Source organism: Macaca thibetana, chromosome 2 (assembly GCF_024542745.1).
Source record: "Macaca thibetana thibetana isolate TM-01 chromosome 2, ASM2454274v1, whole genome shotgun sequence".
Classification (NCBI taxonomy): Eukaryota; Metazoa; Chordata; class Mammalia; order Primates; family Cercopithecidae; genus Macaca; species Macaca thibetana.
Genome location: NC_065579.1, coordinates 50,987,328 through 51,010,870, shown reverse-complemented (window position 1 = coordinate 51,010,870; position 23,543 = coordinate 50,987,328). Strand labels below are relative to the sequence as shown.

Sequence of the window (23,543 nt, the reverse complement as noted above, 5' to 3'; positions counted from 1 at the left end):
AAATTCTTAAAAAGTGTCTTTATTTATTTTGTTTTTCAGACCCATAGGGCCTAGACTACGAGGAAAAAAACCTCCCTTCTAATCTCTTTGTGTGAATGGACTTCTCATTAGTTTATTATTATTATTATTATTATTATTGTTATTGCTATTATTATTTTTCCTCGAGGCTGTAGTTCTTGGAGGGTCACAGTTTTTTGTGGGAATTTTGCTCCAATTGTATTGTTTAGAATTAATAGTTCATTCCATTTCTAAGCCTTTTATTGCTGAAATCTCTTTATTGCTGAATATCTCTTACTAGGATATTCCCAGAATAAATTTGTTCTCCTCACTCTAAAATAGACTATTCCCCTTGATATCAGCCACTTGGTATTTCCTTTATTTTTTAATAGATTCTTTAAAAGGAATTATTTTGTCCTTTTCTAGGATTTCTAGATGTTTCATTGTTTGAGTGCAGCAAGTTATTTAATCTAGCATCTTGTCATATGTAAAAGTTATAATCTTTATTTCCTTTTTTTTAAAACCAGAATTTTTTTCTAAAAATGTTAGTGGTTAATTGAAGATGCAGAAATTGTTGGGAAGTATGTGTAAATCTGGGCTTTTAATTTCCTATTTAGTCAAAGGAATTAATGAAAACAAATAACTTGACCATTATTGTACAGTTGTCCTTGACTGAAAAGGCATGTGTTACCTGCTCACTCTATCCACTGAAGTTCTATGATGTGAAGTATGCAATGATAATACATTTTAAATTTGCTTTTGTTTGTTTTTTCCCATTGCTTTTCTGTCTTCATTTTTCCAGGGCCTTGCAAAGTTTGTGGTAAGTAATTTGTGCTAATTTCGCCGAAGGAGTTCATGAATAAATACACTCTCAATATGAATATGTGAACTCACATGCACTATACTAAGGAACAAGAAAGTAAGGGGATGGAGTTTTTTGTTTTGCTTTCCATCTCAATATTCCAGTGGTAAATTGTTTTAACAAATCATTCTAAGTCAATCAAGTTGTAGCTCTAACATAATAATACATAGAACATTGCATCTAATGTGAATCAGCTCAAGTATCTCAAACCTCAGAATTATATTTACTTTATTAACTCATTTTTAAACTTCAGAGCTACACAGTAATTTTCATTAATATAGCTCTGATTGAAATAGTGAACTGTAAATAACTCTTTGTGAGCTGGACTGATTCACTTTTTGTCAACTCACGTCTTTAATAAATATTGTATTTCAAATTTCAAGAAATCAGAAACTGCCTTGGGTAAGTAGGTAATCCATGTACATCTATTATGTTTCATCATTCAAAGAGATAAGTGTGAGAAAATAATGATTCTGATTGTATCTCGAAGAAAGAATTATATTAGAAAGACACATTGTAGGAAAACAATGCTAAAGTTAAAACTGAAAAGTCTCAATGACAGCATTTTGAGAAGACTTAAATTTTATGTATACTCCTGATGTGTTATTAAAATGCAAATATTTCAGAAAATCAAAACATAGTTTTTTCTGCAATAAGGTTAATTTCAGCAATTATTATTTATCATAAGTTATTTGTAAAAGGAAAGACCCTTAAAGTTATTAATACTTAAAATAGAACAAGAAACAAATGTAGTAATGGAATATGTCAAATGTGATTAAAATAAATGCAATTCAAATAAAAATCTAAATGTGAAATATATTTAAATCTCCAATCCATGTCCCTCTTTAACAATTCTTTTCATTGTAACTAATGTGAACAGTTCTTGTTTACTACTGTAATGAAACATAACCTCAACATTTTTTACATCATTTGTTTACTAAGAGCCTTTGATATGACATTATACAGATACTTTTGAGATACAAAACCTAACTCACATTAAGGACTTCATCCTAGAACTTGGCTATCTACAAAGCTCTCTCCTGCAGGGCAGTCCATTGCCATCTGAGTCTTCATGAAAATCACCTGGTTTCTGTCCAATGTCCTCTGCGGCAGCATGGATGCAGCTGGAGGCCATTATCCTAAGCGAATTAACAGAAACAGAAAAACGAATACCACATGTTCTCACTTGTAAGTGGGAGCTAAACATTGTGCACTCATTGACATAAAGATGCAAAAAATAAACACTGGGGACTACTAGAGGGGTGAGAAAGGGAGAGCGGCAAGGACTCAAAAACTACCTACTGAATACTATGTACTACCTGGGTGAAGGAATCATTCATACTCCAAATCTCAGCATCACACAATATATCCATATAACAAATCTGTACATATAATCTAAAATAAAAGTGGAAATTATTTTTAAAAATTTCCTGGTCAATCTGGGCATAGGACCACTCTGGCCCAATTGAATCAACTTTTATCCTTATAAACATGCTGTTCATAGTACATATTGAGGTGGCAATATATTTTATAGCAATAAATGTATAAAGAAGAATGAAGTGCAACATTTAACTTAAGCCAGATGTGTCTACTGTTACTGCTCGCCCTGAACTTGATGCTTGGAGCAGGTGGGGGCAATTCAGGTAGTTCTGAGTAAAGGGTGGGAGATTAGGTCTCCAATTGTTCACAGTTGGAATGGGAGTTTGGGGAGCAGGCAGTATTTGGGGCAGCATGTGTTTTGGTACTTTAAAAATAGCAGTTCACAATCAAAGTAGTTTGACTTAGTAACTGTTCTCATACTCTCCCGACTTTATTAAAAAGAGAAAAGACTGATGTATAAATTTTCTAAACTGAGGTAGTCAGTGGACTGTAAGTGGATTTATTAGTTGCTAAAAGATTTAGTTTTCCTTTTGGGGGAAGGAAAACTCTTTTGATAAATAGAAAAGCCCAAGATGATAGTCTAAATAAGGCACTGTCATGTCTTGGATAGACAAGAGAAATGAAGAGAAAAAGTTGTGATATAGTAAAAAATTTAGGTTAAGGAAGAAATTAATGTTGAAGATGAAATATATAGTGAAAGAATAGGGTTTTTAAAAAATAAAATAGAGAGGGGAAATTGCTCAGCACTTAACATTTTGTCCTTTTCCCATTTGAAAGTATATTGCTCACGTTATTGGGTTGTCCTGGGTAAGAACATTCAAGTTCTGAGAAATACTAGGCATATTAATAGGTGCTTACTCATTGTATTTGCTTTATAGCAAAAAATTAGTTTCCTGACTTTCTTGCCTGAGAAACTCCTTCTATTACTATATTTATGATAGATGTGAGATGTAGACTTATCTAAACTTCTACATTTTTCCATTTTCCCCTGAGGCTAATGTGAATAAAACAATGTAAAGAATAGATTACCTCTCCTTTGAATATGGACCAGTGAGGCAATTTCTTGGTAATAACTCAACATGTATTCTACTGATACTGAATTTTTTATATAAGACCTTGCAAAAATGTGTCTGTTTATGGTCTTGGCTACCTTTCATCTCAATGGGAATGAAAAATTATGGACTATGACTTTATATGTAAATCATCATGGTGCTCTCATTCTTGAATATTCAAAAATGGTTTCTTACATTGTTAGGGAGGTTGATCCCTTTAAGCATAATTTTCAATTGAAACTACATTTGGGGAATTTATAGTTTATTAGATAAACCAATTACCATCTTACTGTGTATTACTATCTATTGACTGTTTCTTCACATTTGCAGGCATGTGCCCAAATCCAGAAGGCATAATGATTAATTCCATGTTTCTAGTGATAGCAAAAGTCGTAGTCTTTATGGTCAGGAGTAAGACCTGCTAAGAGTCATTTCTCCTCTTGGTGACCACACACTTGGTAATTGGCTCTAAGAACCAAATTATGAGTTGTCTCCGTGTTTATTTTCATATTGAAATGGACTTCAAAGTTGGGAAAGGAGTCAGGGAATTTTCCTAGGAAGAACTGTGCTAGATGCTTAGATGACTATGGCACAGTTTCCATCCATGAGGAACTCTTGGTCTAGAGCTGATGCTGATAATTCAGTGTGCTAACAATGTGATCACAGACTTAACAGCCACTGCTCTGCTTCAGACTGGGAGAAAGACACCCCAAAAGAAGGGATGTTTGAACTCCATCATGAAGTCTGAGTTTCTCAGATGGCTAATGGAGTCAAGAACATTCTATGAAAAAGTGAAATAGTCTGGGGTATTCTGCAATAATGGCAAGTAACTTGTATCTGGATCATTGAGCAGAAGGGACAGTGCAACCAGAAGTAAGGCAGGACAAGAGTTTGGATGATATTTTTTTCATGGAGGTAATAAAGTAGAGTAATAAAATTACACTCTGCAATTTAAAAATTAGCTCTAGTAGACTGAAAGTATGGACAGACCATGTGGGAGAGTAATTAGGCAGTCATTGCTGTTATCCTGGATAAAGGTGATATGGACGTAATCCAAGGGAGCTGCCATGAGAATGAAGAGGTGAGGGGACCCAGGGGACACTGGTGGACAACAGGATGTGGGCAGTGGCAGTATAGAATACAACTCAAGGACGACATTTGGTTTAGATAAATGTGAAAGTGGTGATTTTCTGAGTAAAACAGGAATGTGTGAGCAGGAGTAAATCTGGGTCAGGCAGTGAGGTTTTTTTCATGGACTTGATGAAGACAACTTTCTCTTTTCATTTCCCCAGATGAAAGAGAAAGTACTCTGAAGACAGGGCCTTTTCTAAGAGCTTTCTTTCAAGCAAATATCTTCACTTGATTAGTGTAAAGGAAGAAATCGGTGATATTTGAAAAGACGTTAAAGACATATAAAAAAGAGAAGACGTGCTGTTGAATTTCAATAAGTCCTACTCTAAGGATTCAATGGTTTGATAATTAAGTGAGGTATAGGTGTTACTATTTTACTATCAGCAAAGTTTTTATTAAAAGTTTACAAGTGTAAGACGGCTGTAGATACTTATTTGTTGCAGAGTGCATTTTCAAGTACTCTTCTCTGGGAGGCTGTATCACTTTATGCAAATCCCTTATATACTCTTAATCACATTGTTACAGTTACTTATATTGAGGACATGAACTATCTTTTATAAATCTCTGTATGTCTCTGACCAAATAATGTATGAGGTGTAATTAGAACATTCTAGATCCTCAAAAATATTGTGTTAATTGAAGCATCCATTAAGTAATTGAGGTACTAATTGCAAATTATATAATCAATTTCTTTAAAGGATATATTTATTTCCCAATTTAAAAAATACTTATTTTGCTCTTGAAATAAAATAGCGTATATATTATGAACATTTTTAAACTGTTCAGATGAAACTTTCAAACCTGTAACTGCTATACACTCCTCACTTTGTCACATGTGTTGTTTATTGCTAATGCTTTTCAAAATCTTTATTTTGATAATTTCTTTATATATATGTGTATATATATACACACACACACATATATTTCTTCCCTAAAATGTAAACACCGCCATAGAAAGGAACTCACCTGTCCAATTTACATCTGTATACTTTGTGCATAGGGTGGTACTGACTCAAAATTAGTGCTAACTATGTTTATCTTGAGTGAAACAATTAATGGATTTTAAAATGAAATTACATGACTTTGTTACGAAAAAATGAGCCTTATTTTTAATAACAATAAATAAGTAGATGCATAGTATAATTGTTATGAATAAAGCCTGATTTTCTACTATTAACAAAAGTAGTAATATTTGGAAACTTTCAGTTGCCAGGCACAGTACTAGATCTTTTAGTCCTGTTAAATTCTTGGAAATCACTCAGAAGTTTTCTAAATTCAGCATATCTTAAGCATGAAAAATCCGAGACTCAAAATGGTTACAAAAGTTGCCCAAGGTCATACAGTAGAGTCTGGATTTGAATTTAACTTTGTAGAGTGCCAAACATAAGTTCTTTCCATTAAACTGCAAAATGATATTCTTTGTTGCAATTAAATTTTGTTTTTTAAAGTATCACAAAATGTAAGGGCTGTTTGAAAAATAAAGAAATATATGTACTCCTAAGAAAAATTATAAAATGAAAATATTGTTATTTGCTTTCAGAACAGATGTATTGAATGATAGGATTTCCTATCTAGTATTTGGTCAAGTGTCTCAGGCTGAAATATATCCTAATTGTGTATTAGTGTACATTACAGTAAACTATGCCAGACCACAAGCATGAAAGGATGTTAGACACTGTACATGTGAATTAAGAAAATAAGGAAAATATGATATTTTATGCCTCTGTAGCTCCATTATTGACCACAAAACATTGTAAAAAATTATTCTCTTGAGATACAAAGGGGAGTAATAAAATGAAATGTTTTTCTTTTTGTTTTCTATGGAAACTTAACCTTCTGTTTTCTATGTGTACACAGAGGAATAAAATGTCATATTGCTAGAATTATTCCGAAGATTTATATTATACTTTATACTTCAAATAAAGGCATCTCCCTGTAGGCCAGTTTGTATGAGTTTTTCTGGGAAGCATAAAAAAGAAAACTAAACCTAAAGTCAAATTTACCTTCCTGAAAAATTTATGTAATAAAAATGCTCCTCTTTTATAAGTCATATAGAAATATCAATAGGGCTTTTCTCATAAATGAATAAAATGATCTTGAATTTTATATAGAATAATAAAGTCATCAATAGCCAGAAGCTTTAAAAAATGAAAAATAAGAAAATTCTTTCTTTATAGATCCAAAACATATTATAAAGTCATTATAATCAAATCAGTGGTAGTCCAAGGGAATAAGCAAATAGATCAGTGGAATGAACTAGACAATCCAGAAATAGATCCAAGCATAAATGAGAATTCAAATGTGACAATGGTAGACTTTCCACTGAGTGGGATGGCATAGGCACAAACAATGTGGTAAAAGTGGCTGCCATATTTTAAAAAAAAGTGTAAAATTGTGCCCTTGCTTTGTATCATCACCTAGAACATCATTTTCTGGATAGCTCCATATTTAAATATTAAAAATTAAATGAATAGCTTAGAAAAATATCTGGGAAGCTACATATACATCTCAAAGTTAGAGATTTTTTTTCCAAGACCAGAAATTCAGAAACAACTAACAGGATATAGAGATGGTTGATAATATTTTTCAAAAATATTTGAAAGTTGGAACATCAAAATCAATAGATAAATAATAGATTTGGAAAAAAGTTTGAAAAATAGATAAGAACCAAAAGATTAATATATACACATGATTTTAAGAATTCTCAAGAAAAACATACAACCCAATACAAAGATTGTCAAATAATATGAAGTTAGTTCACAGAAAAGAAAATCTAAATTGCCAAATGAAGTAGAAAAAATTGTTAACCCCACTGCTAGTTACAGAAATGCAAGTTAAATTAATAAAGACACATTGTTGAATGCTTATCAGCCTGGAAAATATTTTAAGACTCTACCCATTGTTCACAATAATGATGAAAAAGGTCAAATGTGAAAAGTTTCAGTCTTTTGTGGGAAAGCAATTCGGCAATATACATTACAAAAAAAAAAAATACACAAAACCCTTTGACCAAGAAGTCTTAATTCTGGAAATCTATCCTAAAGAAATATGAAAACAAATATGACATTCAAAGTTCTTTAGCACTATGAGTAGTGGCAAAATCTGAGAAATAAAGTCAAATCCCAGGACAAAGCAAGAAGCAAAAACTTTTGTGCAAATGAGGACATAAATGTATGTGTATCTATATCTGTGTGAGGATATTTGTGTCTCTATGTGTATGTGTGTATATATATACAAAGACACATATGCACATGCATATATTTATATGAACATGGAAGAAAGGTAAAAGCAAAAAGGAATGTATATCCGGTGTCAACATGCATTATCTTGAATGGGTGAGGTCATGTCTGAGGAAAGGGGGAGATGCAGAGGAGGGGAGAAGCAAAAACAAAACAATATATTTTACTTTTTTAATTAAAAAAATTAAATATCTCATCCCATTGGATGTGATCCAATTTAGGTATAATTACTTATGTAAAAAGAGTCAATTTTATCCTTCGGAGTCTACGAAATAAAACAAGACATAGTCCATTCCTATCTCAGGTATACAGAAGTTTATTATAGTTATTCTTTGTAACCTGAGAATGTGAACCTTGTTGAATCACACTGCCCACCCAAATCTCTCTTCTGGAATTGCAGTGGTTACTGTTTATAGACATTTTCAAGTAATTTGGCTTTGTTGATTTGCAGAAAACATGAGTACATAGACTTCTCTAGCCAGCTTGAAAACATGCTGGGCAATTTATCTGGCAACAATATGTTGAATGGAGTATTCATATTATTACCATAATCAGGTAAATTTGATATAATTTTTAGTTTGATGCTCTAAGTCTTTACTTCTTGCCAAAATTCTGTTAAATCAAAGTTTTCCTTCCTTATTGTATCATCTGGAAAGAACATTGTATATACTTACAAAATTTTTCCTGCAGGCGTGATGAGCTAGTCATCCCTTTTGATTAAAAAATTTTAAAAAGTCTTTGTAAGCACTATTTCTGATTCATAATGTGATGTTAAAAGGTTGTTTTTAAAGTAAATTCGAGGGGATGAATTTTCACAAAATACAGGTGACCATTTTTGTTTAAGACTTTAGTCATTCAGAATTTAGCTCTGAATACATCATATTTCATTCATCTGAGAATAGATCCTAGGATCCATGCCATGCAATTCGTACAAGGCATTCACAGAAAACCTTATCAGGCCTCATCCCTCACTTAATGTGTATTTGTGCATATTTGACCCATAACTTTCTCCCATTTCCTTATTTTATTTTTAAGTCCAAAGAAAACTATAAAAAACCAATTAGAAGGTCAGAGGTTGCTACAGGTAGCAGAATGGCATAGTGTTTAAGAGCTCATATTCTTCTGTGCTTCAATCTCTTCATGTGTAAAATGGTAACACAATAGTGCCCATATAACAAGTTAGTTGTGAACATTACACGAAGTAATATTGTAAAGTGCTTAAGTAGTGCTTGGAACATAGCAAACACTAAATAATTGTAAACTCTTGGCAGCTGGGTGCAGTGTCTCACGCTTGTAAGCCCAGTACATTGGGAGGCAGAGGTGGGCAGATCACTTGAGGTCAGGAGTTTGAGACCAACCTGGCCAACATGGCAAAACCCCATCTCTACTAAAAATACAAAAATTAGCTGGGTGTGGTGGCGGGCGCCTGTTATTCCAGCTGCTCAGCAGGCTGAGGCAAGAGAATCCCTTGAACCCAGGAGGCAGAGGTTGCAGTGAGTCAAGATATCACCACTGCACTCCAGCCTGGGTGACTGAGTGAGACTGCATCTCAACAAAACAAAACAAAAAAAATGGAAATCATAACAGTCTCTCAGAGCACAGAGCAATCAAATTAGAACTCAGGATTAAGAAACTCACTCAAAACCATACAACTACATGGAAGCTGAACACGCTGCTCCTGAATGACTACTGGGTAAATAATGAAATTAAGGCAGATATAAATAAGTTCTTTGAAACCAACGAGAACAAAGACAAAACATACCATGCCAGAATCTCTGGGACACAGCTAAAGCAATGTTTAGCAATAAATGTTATAAGCAGTGTTACAGCACTAAATGCCCACAGGAGAAAGTAGGAAAGATCTAAAATCGACATCCTAACATTGCAATTAAGAGAACTAGAGAAGCAAGAGCAAACAAATTCAAAAGCTAGCAGAAGACAAGAAATAACTAAGATCAGAGTAGAACCGAAGGAGATAGAGACATGAAAAACCCTTCAAAAAATCAATGGATCCAGGAGCTGATTTTTTGAAGAGATTAATGAAATAGACTGCTAGCCGGACTAATAAAGCAGAGAAGAGAGAAGAACTAAATAGCCACAATAAAAAATGATAAAGGGGATATCACCACTGATTCTACAGAAATACAAACTACCATCAGAGAATACTCTAAACACCTCTACGTAAATAAACTAGAAAATCTAGAAGAAATGGATAAATTCCTGGACACATACGCCCTCCCAAGTCTAAACCAGGAAGATGTTGAATTCCCGAATAGACCAATAACAAGTTTTGAAATTGAGGCAATAATTAATAGCCTACTAATGAAAAAAATGTCCAGGACCAGACGAATTCACAGCCAAATTCTACCAGAGGTACAAAAAGGAGCTGGTACCATTCCTTCTGAAACTATTCCAATCAATAGAAAAAGAGAGAATCCTCCCTAACTCATTTTTGAGGCCAGCATCATCCTGATACCAAAACCTGGCAGGGACAAAACAATAAAAGAAAATTTCAGGCCAATATCCCTGATGAACATTAATGCAAAAATCCTCAATAAAATACTGGCAAACTGAATCCAGTAGCACATCAAAAGTTTACCCACCATGATCATGTTGGCTTCATCACTGGGATGGAAGGCTGGTTCAACATATGCAAATCAATAAATGTAATCCATCGCATAAACAGAACCAATGACAAAAACCACATGATTATCTCAATAGATGCAGAAAAGGCCTTCAATAAAATTCAACACCGCTAAAAACTCTCAATAAACTAGGTATTGATGGAACATATCTCAAAATAATAAGAGCTATTTGTGAAAAACCCACAGCCAATATCATACTGAATGGGAAAAACCTGGAAGCATTCCCTTTGAAAATAGGCACAAGACAAAGACGCCCTCTCTCACCACTCCTATTTAACATAGTATTGGAAGTTCTGGCCAGGGCAATCAGGAAAGATAAATAGATAAAGGGTGTTTATATAGGAAGAGACAAAGTCAAATTGAATCTGTTTACAGATGACATGATCGTCTATTTAGAAAATTCCATCGTCTCAGCCCAAAATCTCCTTAAGCTGACAAGCAACTTCAGCAAAGTCTCAGGATACAAAATCAATGTGCAAAAATCACAGGCATTCCTATAAACCAATAATAGACAAAGAGCCAAATCATGAGTGAACTCCTATTCACAATTGCTACAAAGAGAATAAAATACCTAGGAATACAACTTACAAGGGATGTGAAGGACCTCTTCAAGGAGAACTACAAACCACTGCTCAAGGAAATAAGAGAGGACACAAACAAATGGAAAAACATCCCATGCTCATGGATAGGAAGACTCAATATTGTGAAAATGGCCATACTGCCCAAAGTAATTTATAGATTCAATGCTACTCCCATCAAGCTACTATTGACTTTCTTCACAGTATTAGGGAAAACTACTTTAAATTTCATACGGAACCAAAAAGAGCCCATATAGCCAAGACAATCCTAAGCAAAAAGAACAAAGCTGGAGACATCAGGCTACCTGACTTCAAAGTATACTACAAGACTACAGTAACCAAAACAGCATGTTACTGATACCAAAACAGATATATAGACCAATGGAACAGAACAGAGGCCTCAGAAATAACACAGCACATCTACAACCATCTGATCTTTGAAAAACCTGACAAAAACAAGCAACGGGGAAAGGATTCCCTATTTAATAAATGGTGTTGGGAAAACTGCCTAGCCATATGCAGAAAACTGAAATTGGACCGCTTCCTTACACCTTACACAGGAATTAACTCAAGATCGATTAAAGACTTAAATGTAAGACCTAAAGCCATAAAAACCATAGAAGAAAACCTACACAGTACTATTCAGGACATAGGCATGGGCAAAGACTTCATGACTAAAATGCCAAAAGCAATGGCAACGAAAGTCAAAATTGACAAAGGTATCTAACTAAACTAAGCTTCTCCACAGCAAAAGAAACTGTCATCAGAGTAAACAGGCCACCTAGAGAATGGGAGAAATTTTTTTGCAATCTATCCATCTAACAAAGGGCTAATATCCAGAATTTACAAGGAACTTAAAGAGATTTACAAGAAAAAAAACAACCCCATCAAAAAGTGGGTGAAGGATATGAACAGACACTTCTCAAAAGAAGACATTTATGCAGCCAACAAACATGAAAAAAAACTCCTCATCATTGGTCATTAAAGAAATGCAAATAAAAACTACAATGAGATAGCATCTCATGCCAGTTAGAATGGTGATCATTAAAAAGCCAGGAAACAACAGATGCTGGAGAGGATGTGGAGAAATAGGAAGGCTTTTATACTGTTGGTGGGAGTATAAATTAGTTCAACCGTTTTGGAAGACAGTGTGGCGATTCTTCAAGGATCTAGAACCAGAAATACCATTTGACCTAGCAATCCCATTACTGGATATATACCCAAAGGATTGTAAATCATTCTACTGTAAAGACACATGCACACCTATGTTTTTTTGCAGCACTATTCACAATAACAATGACTTGGAACCAACCCAAGTGGAAAAACAAATAACGCCTACAGAGCTTCCAGACCCTGAGAGTACAACAGGATTATAACTGAGTGAAATAATGCATCATGATAACCCAAGGACACAAAAAATTTGATTTACATTTGGTGTTCTGTATTTAAGAAAATGAAGGAGAGGCAGCATGGCCGAGTGGTCTAAGAGTCTGAATTAAGTCTCCAGTGTCTTTGGGGGCATGGTTTTCAATTCCACCACTACCAATTTGTCATTGGGCGTGGTGGCTCATGCCTGTAATCCCAGCACTTTGGGAGGCCAAGGTGTATCACGAGGTCAAGAGATCGAGACCATCCTGGCCGACATGGTGAAACCCCCGTCTCTACTAAAAATACAAAAATTAGCTGGGCGTGGTGGCACGTGCTTGTGATCTCAGCTACTCAGGAGGCTGAGGCAAGAGAATCACTTGGACCCAGGAGGTGGAGGTTGCAGTGAGCTGAGATCGCACCACTGCACTCTATCCTGGTGACAGAGTGAGACTCCGTCTCAAAAAAAAAAAAAAAAAAAAAAAAAAGAAACTGGAAAAGTGTATGATGCAATTCAAAATGATTCCTTAAAAAAATTTAGAATTTAAAAGAATGTGTTTGTGCTTAATTCCCAGTTACCTAATTATCTAAAAGGATTCATTATCTGAGGGTGGTAGAAAGCACCGTTTTGTACAATATTTACAAATGTTTTATTTTGCATAATCTTTTACAATAAACTGTAAAATATTTGGACATTAAAATTAAAAATGTAAATGATAAATTTATTAGTGCTGAGTCTTTAGAAGTTTCTACCACACATATTATCATATTTAATCTCATAAAATCCTGTGAGATATACATTATTATGCTCAATTTAAATATGAGAAAATAGAATCTCAGGGTGATTAAATCCATATTGCTTTCTTATTGTTATAAACCAATAATAAACCACCACAAATTCAGTGGCTTAAAAAAACCCCAGCTTACTATCTTACAGTTTTGTACATTGGAACTCTCACTGGACTAAAACCAAGTTTCATATTCAGAGAATATTCTAAAATTAGATCATGGTTATGGTTGCACAACTCTGTGAATATACAAAAACCACTTTAAGTAAATGCTATTGTATATTAATTATATTGTAATAAAATTGTTAAGAAATCGAGTAGTATAATAGTGGAATCAGTAATTTTCCAGCATCTGATTTGTGAAAAGCATGATGTTAGTTATGAAATACTGCTGAACACATTGCCTTGTCTGCCAGAGCATTTACATTCTCCTGGAAACTATTCCTTCACAACCATGACATAAAAGTTGTACAGGTCAACTCCTCCTAACCACAGGCTGAACACTGCAGCTGAGCCATTAAAGGGTCTAGTCCATAGTCCTCCATCCACAGATGACAGTGTCATCCAAGATGGATCGATCAGTCTTCTGCCCAAAGATTTTTTTGATTGGGGTTGGAGAGTTGTGTCTCTGGGTGAAGAGCTTACAAAGAATGAAAAAAGAAAAAATCAGCCTGCAATTATCAGTGGCCATTTTTTTCTTCTGGTTATTTTCCCCTCCCAGTGAACTGCAGCCAGAAAGAATTAAAACCAATGAAAGAAAAGACAATAGATAGAATAGGGAAGTCTTGATGTCTTCCACATTCTAGCTTCCAATTCTACTGGGCCATGTTCACTCTGTCCTTTCTGTTGCTCTGATATTATTCAAATTGATTGGAGTTGGGTCTCAAGATTACAACAAAAGTTCTGTCCTCAACTATCTTAGTTAGAGATTACTTGGGAAGAAAAACTATAAAGGTTTGAAAAAATAAATAGAAATCTAAACCTGAAAGTAAAATGGGAAAAAAAGGGAGTCTGCAATGAAAGTGCAATGTGAAAACAAGAGTATGCAATTAATTTCTAAGTGAGCGATTTAGATAAAGAGTTTTGTGAATTTAGAGGAGACAACACTGTAGCTTGGGTAATCTGGAAAGATTTCCTAGAGGAAAAGGGTCCAGACTAGAGTTAGACCTTGAAAGCTAGATTCTTTTGATTTTTTCTTAGGGTCATCTATGCTAGCTCACTTAAATGAACTTCATTTGGAGAGAGATTTTAAAGGGATCCTTCGGAGGCAGACGAAACATGTCTTGAACAGGAAAGGGGAGAAGAAGCAAATTTCATCTGTGATTAGAGCAAAGATATTTTGTTCAGATGTTAGTATTAATGGGCATATGATCAGCTTTTATAATAGCAATAACATCCTTTTTGTCCTAGGGTATGCACTGTATTAAAAATGATAAATTATGGCTCTCAGTAAAATCAGTGAAACTATTAAAATGATGAAAGATTAACGGAATTTTGTCAGAATCAAATAAGGATTGGATTCTGGTCAGTGTTGTGGAAGCAGTCTAGTATTTTGTTTGTTTGTTTAAATTATCAGCCCAAGTTCCAGTAATTCTTAAGAATCTATGCAATTTTCAGTTATACTTGTGTGGCTTTGATGTCTCTCTTTATTTTGAACACTGATCTTGATTCATGAAAGTCTGTTGCATAACATGAAAAGAATGGACAAAATGCCTCTACAAGTTGCCTAGTGTTCCATAATTTATTTATGTCTTTTGAATTTCTTTTTAAATACATATCCCTGAGGTAATACTTTTTGTAAACTGTGAAATCTCATGGGTGACATAAAAATCGAGTTTCTAACACTGGGAATTATCTTCACTGGGCTTCCGCAAGGAAATACTACCAAAAATATATTTCCTTTGGTTTCTTCTGAATGATTAACATGTAATTCTCAGCAAATTAGTAGAATTGCAGATTGTTAGAGTGGCAAGAAATCTCTATGACTTTGTTTAATGGAATAAACATCTTTTACGTTTTAACACTGAGATCCTGAGAAACTGTTAGACTTCCCACATCAGGGACTGAGCAGCACCTAAAACAAAAATGTCCCAGCTTTTTAGATGACACCATATTCTTTTCTCTTAAAAATATTAAAATAGTGCCTAATTCAAAGTATTTCAGATTTTTTTATGTTAGTTTCATTTTAGCCAGTACAAGTATCTATAATTTGTCATAAATTAGAAGTTTCTCTTATTTTCGTTCTTTGGTATCCTCTAAAATGTTCACATGCAGGGAGAATAATGGTAGAGTTTTATAATATGTGGTTTGTAAAAACTTGGATGAAAACCTTTTAAAAGCTACAGTAAAATTCAGAAGTGAAAGGAAATTACTTAAAAGGCATGGAATCTGAACGCTTCAACACAAAATGTAAAATTTTTAGATCATACAAAATGTAAACATTTTAGATGGATAAGGTCAATAGTTAAATAAATAATAAATTAGGAGACTTTTTATAATAATACCTCATGTGATCAGACCAGATAGGAGTTACAGCTCTGACAAGATGTTGATTCTTTTGGAATTCCTTTCATCTGGAAGGTGGCTAGGATCTCCAGGCTACTGTAGCCCAGTCAATAGCAGCCTCATAGTCCATTTACCCATGGTAAGGTACAAACAGACATTTGCAGCTAAGTCAGTTTACCCCATGATGATATAGAAATATAATTCTCTGGTTGTCATGAGGTAAAAAGCATTGGAAACACTTATCTATGACAAAAAGAGATCTTATGAACTAAAACAACAATGTTAAAAGCCCAATAGGAAAAGTATATGAACAACAATTTACAAAATTGCTATCGAAGTTGCCAATATAAAATGTCTCCAGGTTTTGTTAGTAACTGTGGAGATATAAATTGAAGTAAAATCTATATATCTCTTTATACTCATAAGACTGGCAAAAATTTAAAAGTATGGTAAAATCTGTTGCTGGTAGGGATGCTAACAGAATAATATTTTCTTTTACTGCTAGTGGTTAGGTGAAAAATTTCTGCCGTTTTGGAAAAGTGATCTGTACATATCTTTTGACAGAACAATTTTATAATCTTGGAAATACATTCCTTTAAATATGATCACCCGCCCTGATTTGCTTACACACATACACACCCAAGAATATTTATTGCATTATGATGTATTTTTTTTTCTTTTCATAGCAGCAAAACTCGGGAACTAAAATAAACAGATAAACAAATATTAATAGGGAAATGCTTACTTCAGTTTAAAATAATGTGAAACATTTTAGTTAGGAGGAGTAAGTTCAGGGATCTATTTTACAACATGGTGACTAGAGTTAATACAATGTATTCTTGAAAAATTCTAAGAAAGTGGATGTAAAGTGTTTTTGGCACAAAAATGAATAACTATGTGAGATAATGCACATGTTAACAATCAGATAAATTTACTCATTTCACAATGTACACATACTCCAAAACATCATGTTGTACACAGTATCATTTTATCTGTCAATTTAAAAACAGACCTTTTTAAAAGATATCTATGAAAAGACTCTTAGAATGAGAAATGAGAGCTTTTATTAAAATGCCAGCAATAAATCTAACAATATTCCTTTTCTTATATTTATAGGAATAACTTCCAGATGTAATATTCAATTTGGAATTATAGCATTTTCATCTAGATAATTATTTTTTGGAAGATAGCATAACTCACCTTCTTTTCATATAATATGTTTTTATCATTGTTCAGGTCACCTGGCCGAAGCTGGTACCATGATGGATTTGCAGCTGCTGTTAGAGATGCCACTCAAGGCAGAGGTAGGGGAAAATCTTCCTGATTTTCCTTTCTTTCTACTCTCTTATTTCCTCCTAACTTATTTAATATGCTAACCCCAGCCAGAAATGCTGGCCGTAGGAATCTTTCCCTGTAATACAGAACGGTCCAGGGTAAGGCAAACAGTAGATCTGAGAGAAAATTGGACAAGGACTGGCACTCCTTCCCTTTGTGTGAGCAGATAATTTGACAGTTTTCTTCATCCTTTCTTCCTGTGATCTCCAAGATTTATTTAGAAGATTTTGGAGTAAGATTTTGCAAGAGTCTCTTCTCTTTATAGAATTTTTTTTGGGACATTTTGTTTTGTAACTTTTCTAAGAACAATCTTATACCTAATTTTAAGTTTCACTAATTTTATTACTCACTATTTTCATACTTCTTCTTTGCTATTTTTATTAGAGTTCTTAATTTTTTCTTTTGCTCTTATTCACATATTATCATTTAGGTAGGTGACACATTCTTAAGACCTTACTCTATTGTTTCTTAACATTTCGTCTTTTGTGTAAGGAAGATAATTGTAACGACAAATAGATAATGACAAATAGATTAATCTCCTGTGAAAGGGAGAGATTCTAATGACAGATAAATGACAAATGATAACCCACATAGTTATCTTTCATGTTTGTGCCAAAAACACTTTACATCCACTTTCTTAGAATGCAAGAATACATTATATTAACTCTAGTCACCATGTTGTACAATAGATCTCTGAACTTCTAACTAAAATGTTTCAAGTTATTTTAAACTGAAGTAAGCATTTCTCTATTATTTGTCATTTTAAAGGCTACTTTTTCTTTCTGCATGGAAATGTATAGATTTCACTTTAAATGTTGGCTTTGAAATTAACAACAAACAAAATGAAAATCTTAGCCTAGTACTTGAAAAAAAATTTTTTTTTGATCTGATGCTTTAATTCTGTTTTCAGTGTAGGGATTTTTTTCCTGTTTGATCATTGATTCTTCTTAATCTTACCTTTTTATATTTATATTAAATATTCTTTTAATTTACATGTATTTAATCCCAGATGAATTAATTTAATCTGGATTTGTATTTCTAACAGAAATTCCCTGAAATTTCTGGCATATATATGGTCTCATTTTGCTTGTTTCCAGGATTTATGTAGAGGTTTTCTAGATATTTTTGTGTTTGCCATTTTGGTGGGAACTTAGAAGAGGACAGAGTTAAACATCTGCACCCAAATCACCATTCAAAATAAGAAATATCTCAATAAAATTTAAACATTATAAAACTTACCATTCCTTTCAAATATTACCAAAGTATGTGGCTACTTTGAACAAATGAAGAAATATTCTCTCCCTTAGGTGTTTCCAAGTGATAGAAGATGGAAAAAGATCTTCCTTTAGAAATAGGAAAGTGAGGATTCTAATTCATCTCCTGGGCTCTTTGGTGGTCACAGGTTTTTCAGGCTGTGTTACTGGTGTGAACCGTCCTAACCCATCTGGTCATCTTGATTGCAATGTCTCATTGGTGTGCTGTGATGTAAAGCTGAGAGAGAATGTGGCACAGCGGAATAGCTTTAAAGACTAACAGAGTCCTGTGTTTTTAAGCAAGCACTACAATTTTCTTATCTGTGAAACAAACCTAATCCTACTTTGTGCATTATTAATTGGCTTGTATAGTTTTATTGAGTGACTAAATGTGTTGTAGAGCATGTATTAGGATCCTAGCGGCATAAAGATGAATATTATCCAGTCTCTGCTTTCAAGAATTATATAGCTAAAAGGACTGTGAGGATTGTGTGAGAACTCATTAGCTTATATAGTAAATATTTGTAAAGAACATAGTTGTTATTAGGAACTCTCCTAGGCATTGAGATATTAGGATGAATAAAAAAATCTTATTAGCCTATTGTGATTACATTTTATTAGAGGACGAAGGGAGATGATTAAAAATTAAATATCTAATATAATGTCAGATGTTGAAAAGTTCTGTGAAAAGAAATACAGCAAGAGTGGGGAGTATATGTGTGTGAAGAAGAGAAGAGAGAACTATTTTAAATGGGGTCGTCTGGATAGCCCTTCTGAGGAATGTCTGGGAAAAGGGCATTGCTGGAAGAATACATTTAGACCGTTTGAGAAACAGCAAGGTGAGAATGGCTACACTTTGGTTATTTAAGGGAAAAATGGCAAAAATAAGAATGGAGAAGTATTTCTGGGTTTTTTTGACCACGACAAAGAATTGAAATGTTATTCTAAGTGCAATAAAGGGAAACCATTGGAGGGATTTGCACAGAGAAGGAGATGATTTGATTTGTGCTTTGCAAAGATTAGTCTGGGTGTTTAGTGGGGAATAGCTGTAGGAGAGACAAGGTAGAAGTGGGAGAGGAGGAGGTAGAGTGGGAGTGATGGGAGGCTAATATAGGAGAACAAGTGAAAAAGCTGTGCTTTGACTTTGGAGCAGTGTTTTGGAGTGAATGAGTCTTCATCAGATAATATGATACTTGGTATAGATAAGCTTTTAGTAAATAATTCTATGGTTATTATCACACCTATATTGAGCACCTACAAAGAAACTAAGTGTTCAGCCTTTAAGCAAAATGGATGAAAAAATACAAGCAATTTTCTCCCAAACCCTTCAAGAAAAAATAGTAGGTAATAAAAATGGAATGTAAGAGTCTTCATTAAAAGATCATAGAGAAAATTCTGTAAATTGGTAAGAAAAATAAATCTAATCGAATGGATAAATGAAGAAAAGGAACTAAGAGCAAGAATATATGGTTAACAAATATATGAAAATACACTCAGCTTTATTGTTCAATTAGGGAAGTGAAAAACAAAACTGTAGGGAGACAATAGGTCACACCTACCTGTTTGGCAGGAATTAAAAAATATAACACTAACAGATATTGGCAAGGATATGGAGAAATCAAAACATTTATACACATTACTGGTGGCAGTCTATTTCCATATAATGCAATATATGGAAAATAACATGGCATTATATAATAAATTTGAGATTGCTGTTTTTTCATGACCAGGCAATTCTACTCATAGCTATATACTCCAGGGCAGTTGTTCTTAGAGTTAGTTCCCGGATCTGCAGCATCAGCATCACTTAGGAACTTGCTAGACATATAAAATCTTGGGACCCATCACAGCCATACAAAATTAGAAACACTAAGATTAAGGCTCAACAATCGTGTTTAAATAAGCCCTTCAGGTGATCCTGATACAGCTAAAATGTGTGAACCACTGCACTAGAGAAAGATTTGCACATGTGTACTAGAAGACATGTGCAAACTGTTTGCAGCATCTTTATTTACAGTAGCAAAGTACTCAAAACAAGCAATCTATTATTAATAGAAGGTATAAAGGAATGTATATTCACACAGTAGAATGCTGTACAACAGTGAAATGAACTATAGCTAAACACAACATGCATCAATCTCAGAAATATAATAGTCAAAAAACAAGACAGAAGATTTGGAAGCGAAAACATAATATACATATTCATAAAAAGTAAAGAATATCTTATTGAAAGAAATAAATATGTATAGCATATTTGGTAAAATTATATGAAAGAAGGAAATATTAAACTCAAAATTCAGGGAAGTGGTTACTTATGATGGAGCAGAAAATGTGTAGTATCAGGGAGCAGTCTTCCCAATGGTGACAAAGTTTCATTTTCTAAACTGGGTAAGAAAATAGGTAGTTATTGTAGTATTGTGCTTTATGCCCTACATATAGTATTTAACTTTTTATTTGGTCAGTTGGTAATGATAATAAAAACAATATGATTAATAAAAATAAAGCAAATGAATGCACACACAAAAAGAATGGAGAAAAAAACAGTGGACCCCTTTCTCTGTTGTATCCACAGTGTCAGGAAGCATATAAAATAAGTTAAAGAAAAAAACCATCACATGTACCTATATTTTTTCTCTTTTTCATATCACTTTTCCTTTCTCACCATACAGAGATTCACGCATGAGAATTAATACTTATTTTAAGTGCAAAGGCAAACTAATTTTTAAAAATGTATCTGACAGCAAAATGCACAAATAATTAAGAAAAATAAGCCTAGAAATACAGAAAATAAATCTTAAAATTTCTAAAAGTTCAAGTATTCTGATTCAATTAAAAATGGTAAGCTTTAGTGAGTAAAAGAAAATTACATCAGCATGTTCCCTGAGTTTTAATGAGGCAAGAAAGAGCTGTAATCTCTGCAAGAAGGGCAAGTGACAGAGGATATTACGAGAACAACATGCTCTGTACTTGGATAATACTATAAAAATATTGCCTTCTTGTCATAGACTCTGAATTGCTGTTTATACAGGAAATAGGATTAAAATGCATGCTGGTCATCTACACTACACAGGTAAACTCATTTCAATTCAAGATGACTATTACACTAAAATATTACTTTGTATATAAGCAGAGGAAATTTCTTTTTTTCCATAATTACATTTAGGCACTTAAACATGGCAAATTTCAATTATAAAAGGAAGAGTTTAACCATTTCTATCTCATTTGGAAATATGCTATTATTTTAGTAGTATTTTATTTTGACAACTAAACAAATGGAGACAGTTGTGTGTGCACTAAATGGAGACAAACAAATTCTGTATATAATATTTCAAAGAGTACTTTTTGAGACATGAGTTATTGTGCTAACCATATAACGTGCTGTTTTAACACAGAATAAGATAGTTATCTTCCCCATAGGATGCCAGTTAGGGACAACAGAAACTTTACATTGCTTTGAATTATATGTTGAAAAATGTGTGTGTGTGTGTGTGTGTGTGTGTGTGTTTTAAATAATAGGTAGGTATAATCCAAATGAATAAAAAATGTTATAAATAAGCGTGTAAATAATGATGTTTCAATTTCAACACTGCTGGGTAGAATACTTGCTCCTGATAAAATTTCTGTTGGCTTTTGCCATTGGAAACCCAGATCATGACTGTTTTCCTTTAAATAGTTTAAGTTTTTAAAAAGTTTACTTGAAAGATTGAAATGCAATAGGAGTTTAAGGATCTTGACTATTTGGGATGTCTAACTGAGGGCAGACAGTGAACTTTTGAGCAAATTCTAAAAAGGGCATTGAACTTGTGTTCCGTAGAAGTCTCTTATCGAATAATTAGACAATTTTCTCAATGTTTTACTTTAATATGAACCAGATTGTCAAGCCAAGTGAGAAATAACAATGACATTTTTATGTTCAAATTAGCAAATATTAAAAATAATCTTGACGAGATGATTTGAAGTGATACTTTCATTTGTTGCATTTAATATGTAAACTGATGTATTAGAACTTAAATTCTGCTATAATAGAATACCTGAGACTGGGTAATTTATAATGAACAGAAATTTATTGGCTCACAGTTCTGGAGGCTGGGAAGTCCAAGATCAAGCTGCCACCATCTGAGGAGGGCCTTCTTGCTGTGTCATTCCATGGCAGAAGGCAAGAGAGCAAGAGGGGACCACACTAGACCTTGTATATGGGCACCAATTCCACCTTTGAGGGTTGATCCCATATGGCCTAATCACCTCTTAGAGGTTCCACCTCTTAATATTGTTACAATGGCAATTAAATTTGAACACGAGTTTTGGAGGGGACAAATATTTACAACATAGTAACTGGTATAAACTTTATCAAAATCAATTTGGTAACAGAAAAAAAAGGGCCTTAAAAATACCTGCTGGGCGCGGTGGCTCAAGCCTGTAATCCCAGCACTTTGGGAGGCCGAGACGGGCGGATCACGAGGTCAGGAGATCGAGACCATCCTGGCTAACACGGTGAAACCCCGTCTCTATTAAGAAATACAAAAAACTAGCCGGGCGAGGTTGCGGGTGCCCGTAGTCCCAGCTACTCGGGAGGCTGAGGCCGGAGAATGGCGTAAACCCGGGAGGCGGAGCTTGCAGTGAGCTGAGATCCGGCCACTGCACTCCAGCCTGGGTGACAGAGCGAGACTCCGTCTCAAAAAAAAAAAAAAAAAAAAAAAAGGCCAGGGGCGGTGGCTCAAGCCTGTAATCCCAGCACTTTGGGAGGCCGAGGCGGGCGGATCACAAGGTCAGGAGATCGAGACCACAGTGAAACCCCGTCTCTACTAAAAATACAAAAAATTAGCCGGGTGCGGTGGCGGGCGCCTGTAGTCCCAGCTACTCAGGAGGCTGAGGCAGGAGAATGGCGGGAACCTGGGAGGCGGAGCTTGCAGTGAGCCAAGATCGCGCCACTGCACTCCAGCCTGGGCAACAGCGTGAGGCTCCGTCTCAAAAAAAAAAAAAAAAAAAAAAAAAAAAAAAAAAAACCCTGTACCTTTCATTTATGTATTATACTTTTCATAATCTATCCTAAGATAAAATCATAAACATAAAAAAGATTTAAGGAAGAAAAATGGCAGGATAAACAAATTAAAAGTTAAAAATATTGAGAACTGCTAAAGTAAACTGTTGCACAGCCAATTTGTAATGAATTATGAAGCTATGTAAATGAAGTTTCTGAACAACTATGTACTAACATTAAAACAGCCTAAGTAATTAAAATAGCATAGACAGATTTAAACAATGTAGCCATAATTGTGCAATTAACCCTCCCCCAATCCCACCAAAATAATAAACATGAAAGAAGATTAATAAGCACTGACATAATAATAACTATCTCTGGATAATGGAAGTATGTATGATTAGCTTTTCCATTATTCTGTATTTTCTAAATTAT

General features: G+C 34.0%; 1 long non-coding RNA gene across 8 annotated transcripts in view; it reads left to right on the top strand.

Annotated features, from left to right (window-relative positions):
* LOC126947492 (uncharacterized) overlaps nt 1-23,543 on the top strand; it is a 200,526-nt gene that overhangs the window by 20,858 nt on the left and 156,125 nt on the right. For all 8 annotated transcript variants that reach the window (XR_007723101.1, XR_007723096.1, XR_007723097.1 and 5 more), the window contains exon 2: nt 16,779-16,846. This is a non-coding gene — a long non-coding RNA (uncharacterized LOC126947492). The remainder of the gene's footprint in view (nt 1-16,778; nt 16,847-23,543) is intronic.